Raw genomic sequence first — 4,776 nt, 5'->3', positions numbered from 1 at the left:
AACTGTGTGCGACCGAGACTCGAACTCGGGACCTTTGCCTTTCGCGGGCAAGTGCTCTACCAACTGAGCTACCCAAGCACGACTCACGCCCCGTCCTCACAGCTTTACTTCTGCCAGGATCTCGTCTCCTATCTTCCTAGTGCTAGTTCTGCAGGGTTCGCAGGAGAGCTTCTGTAAAGTTTGGAAGGTAGGAGACGAGATACTGGCAGAAGTAAAGCTGTGAGGACGGGGCGGGAGTCGTGCTTGGGTAGCTCAGTTGGTAGAGCACTTGCCCGCGAAAGGCAAAGGTCCCGAGTTCGAATCTCGGTCCGGCACACAGTTTTAATCTACCAGGAAGTTTCACTTCGAGGATGTTTTTTATATTTAAATTTTGTATATAATCTCGCATTTTTTTATGTTAAGAAAAGTATTTTTTGTGTGATTTGAAAACAAATTTACAGCTGTCGTATTTTTTAATTTACTTGTACTGTAAACTCCAGATCATTGAAGCCTGCAGGTCTTTGTGGCGGTGGCTACTGAAGTTAAAATCTTCTGGGTTATTAGGCCGCATCATATTCCCTCTAACATGATCGAGGTTTCGACCCCTCTGCTGGGATGTTCCTCATCTTCCGGTGTCCACAACTGCTAGAACGCTGTCAGAGACGTGTGTCGCGTCCTCTTATAAAGGGGAGTTTTTCTCGCGTTCGTGCTGGAGAAGTGGTGGTATTGGTTAAAATTCTTATGGCTACCATTGGTGAGCCATAGTCATAGGTCATATTCCCGCACATGCAGAAGAAGGGGCGTTATTGGCTAAACTATCGTGGATAGCCATAAGAATTTTAACCAATACTACCACATATCCATCACGACCGCGGGAAAACTCCCCTTTATAAGAGGTCGCGACACTCGTCTGTGACAGTGTTCTAGGAGTAGTGGACACCGGAAGATCCTGAGGAAGATCCCAGCAGAGGGGTCGAAACGTCTATCATTTTAGAGGAAATATGACGCGGCCTAATAGCGTAGAAGATTTTTACTTCAAAATCTAGATTCTGGGTCAACGGAAAGTACCCTGTAATTTTGATGAGTGGTTTTGCAAGTATCAAAATACATGACATAAATGGCCATATCTTTTGATTGCATTGACTTACATGCTTAAATACTTTCAACAGCCAAAGGGCCATGGTCCTTAGAATGTGATAAATTTCAGATTAACGCATCTACTCATTCCCGAAAGAAATGGGTCTTAGCTAACGGACAGACAGATAGTCGAATAAGAATTGACAAAAAAATTTGTGTGATATAATTACAAACTCCCCCCCCCCCCCCCCCCAATGAACCATGGACCTTGCCTTTGGTGGGGAGGCTTGCGTGCCTCACGGTACAGATAGCCGTAACGTAGGTGCAACCACAACGGAGGGGTATCTGTTGAGAGGTCAGACAAACGTGTGGTTCCTGAAGAGGGGCAGCAGCCTTTTCAGTAGTTGCAGGGGCAACAGTCTGCATGATTGACTGATCTGGCCCTGTAACAATAACCAAACCAGCCTTGCTGTTGTGGTACTGCGAACGGCTGAAAGTAAGGGGAAACTACAGCCGTAATTTTTCCCGAGGGCATGCAGCTTTACTGTCCATTAGAACTACTGACAGCTTTGGGAGAGCCAGTCCTGACAAAACTCTACCATCTGGTGAGCAAGATGTATGAGACAGGCGAAATTCCCTCAGAGTTCGAGAAAAATATAATAATTCCAATCCCAAAGAAAGCAGGTGTTGACAGATGTGAAAATTACCGAACTATGAGTTTAATAAGACACAGCTGCAAAATACTACACGAATTCTTTACAGACGAATGGAAAAACTGGTAGAAGCCGACCTCGGAGAAGATCAGTTTGGATTCCGTAGAAATGTTGGAACACGTGAGGCAATACTGACCCTACGACTTATCTTAGAAGAAAGATTAAGGAAAGGCAAACCTACATTTCTAGCATTTGTAGACTTAGAGAAACCTTTTGACAATGTTGACTGGAATACTCTCTTTCAAATTCTGAAGGTGGCAGGGGTAAAAAACAGGGAGCGAAAGGCTATTTAGAATTTTTACAGAATCAGATGGCAGTTATAAGAGTCGAGGGACATGAAAGGGAAGCAGTGGTTGGGAATGGAGTGAGACAGGGTTGTAGCCTCTCCCCGATGCTATTCAATCTGTATATTGAGCAAGCAGTAAAGGAAACAAAAGAAAAGTTCGGATTAGGTATTAAAATACACGGAGAAGAAATAAAAACTTTGAGGTTCGCCGATGACATTGTAATTCTGTCAGAGACAGCAAAGGACTTGGAAGAGCAGTTGAACGGAATGGACAGTGTCTTGAAAGGAGGGTATAACATGAACATCAACAAAAGCAAAACGAGGATAATGGAATGTAGTCGAATTAAGCCGGGTGATGCTGAGGGAATTAGATTAGGAAATGAGACACTTAAAGTAGTAAAGGAGTTTTGCTATTTGGGGAGCAAAACAACTGATGATGGTCGAAGTAGAGAGGATATTAAATATAGACTGTCAATGGCAAGGAAAGCGTTTCTGCAGAAGAGAAATTTGTTAACATCGAGTATAGATTTAAGTGTCAGGAACTCGTTTCTGAAAGTATTTGTATGGAGTGTAGCCATGTATGGAAGTGAAACATGGACGATAAATAGTTTAGACAAGAAGAGAATAGAAGCTTTTGAAATGTGGTGCTACAGAAGAATGCTGAAGATTAGATGGGTAGATCACATAACTAATGAGGAAGTGTTGAATAGGATTGGGGAGAAGAGAAGTTTGTGGCACAACTTGACTAGAAGAAGGGATCGGTTGGTAGGACGTGTTTTGAGGCATCAAGGGATCACCAATTTAGTACTGGAGGGCAACGTGGAGGGTAAAAATCGTAGAGGGAGGCCAAGAGATGAACACACTAACCAGATTCAGAAGGATGTAGGCAGCAGTAGGTACTGGGAGATGAAGAAGCTTGCACAGGATACAGTAGCATGGAGAGCTGCATCAAACCAGTCTCAGGACTGAAGGCCACAACAACAACAATTACAAACTAACCACTTCCAGATTATACTAATATTTATACTGAGAAACCTTGCTTCTGGCCACATTTCGTGATTCTAGGTCTTTCGGAAGTACCCTGTAGCTTTTGATGAGTGAGTTTGTATCAAAATATGTGGTTCAAATGGCCGTATATTTTGACTGCACTGTCTTAAAAGCTTATAGTTTCTCCACCGTAAAGGGGTCGTACAATTTAGTATGTGATATAATTTTGATAATTCTATCCGTTCGTCAGAAAAAAAAAGAGTGTTAACCTTCGGACAGACAGACAGACGGACGAACAACAAAGTCATGCTTCTTGGTGCATATACTAATAGTGAACAAATCTGCTGGCAGACCATTAACGCAGAACAACGACCACCTCAGTATAACGGACAGGATGTTTCCGGCGTGCGTGCTTGTGTGCTGTGAGCCAGCAGGTTGAGCCATGTGCTGACGCAGTGGTGGGGCCGCTGACCGCCGACCGCTGCGGCGCCGCAGACGTGCTCGTGTTTGCAGGGACGGCAGGGACAGGGCAACAACAGCATTGTGTGTGGGTTTACTCTACACGGAGTCTGCGCAAGCTGGTTTGGACTCGTCTCTGTGGCTACGTATGTGCACACACACACACACACACACACACACATACACACGCACAAGGACAACGTACCGGCGTTCTGAGACAATTTAACCACTGTCTGTGTGGCACACGAGATGTTACTCGCTTATGAAGACGCATTACTACCTGTCACATCATTCCTCCTTGACGCATTATATTTCTTTCTTACCTCTCCTGGGCGTCTAATAACGGAGACATATTTAATTACTGATGACTGAAACCCTCAGCTGCCGACAGGTGTTGTTGATATACCTCGATGTGGACAGCTGGAAATGTGTGCCCCGACCGGGACTCGAACCCGGGATGTCCTGCTTACATGGCAGACGCTCTATCCATCTGAGCCACCGAGGACACAGATGAATAGCGCGATTGCAGGGACTTATCCCTTGCACGCTTCCCGTGAGACTCACATTCTCAACTGTCCACAATTCTACCTATGTAATGTACCTTATAGGCATTTGCCCATTCACACATTACTCGCGCACGCTTTGGCGATTCCCGTAAGAGTTTGGGCACATTACATATCACTACATAGGTAATAGGTACATTACATAGGTAGAATTGTGGACAGTTGAGAATGTGAGTCTCACGGGAAGCGTGCAAGGGATAAGTCCCTGCAGTCGCGCTATTCATCTGTGTCCTCGGTGGCTCAGATGGATAGAGCGTTTGCCATGTAAGCAGACCGAGCGAGGTGGCGCAGTGGTTAGACACTGGACTCGCATCCGGGAGGACGACGGTTCAATCCTGCGTCCGGCCATTCTGATTTAGGTTTTCCGTGATTTCTCTAAATCGCTCCAGGCAAATGCCGGAATGGTTCCTTTCGAAGGGAACGGCCGACTTCCTTCCCAGTCCTTCCCTAATCCGATGAGACCGATGACCTTGCTGTCTGGTCTCCTTCCCCAAAACCAACCAACCAACCATGTAAGCAAGAGATCCCGGGTTCGAGTCCCGGTCGGGGCACACATTTTCAGCTGTCCACATCGAGGTATATCAACAACACCTGTCGGCAGCTGAGGGTTTCAGTTAGTCATCATTTATTCCAGGGAAAAGCTGCACGGTCATCTACAGAATCTGTTCTTTCGAGAATAGTTACTGTCTTCTTATATATAGTTAAAAGGCTA

General features: G+C 45.3%; 1 non-coding gene across 1 annotated transcript; it reads right to left on the bottom strand.

Annotated features, from left to right (window-relative positions):
* Positions 1–3,932: 3,932 nt before the first annotated feature.
* Positions 3,933–4,006, bottom strand: Trnat-ugu (transfer RNA threonine (anticodon UGU)). The gene has a single exon. It is a non-coding gene; the product is annotated as a tRNA-Thr (tRNA).
* Between the last annotated feature and the right edge of the window lie 770 nt (positions 4,007–4,776).

Source organism: Schistocerca serialis, chromosome 5, assembly GCF_023864345.2.
Source record: "Schistocerca serialis cubense isolate TAMUIC-IGC-003099 chromosome 5, iqSchSeri2.2, whole genome shotgun sequence".
Lineage (NCBI taxonomy): Eukaryota > Metazoa > Arthropoda > Insecta > Orthoptera > Acrididae > Schistocerca > Schistocerca serialis.
This window is presented reverse-complemented; position numbering and strand designations above follow the sequence as displayed.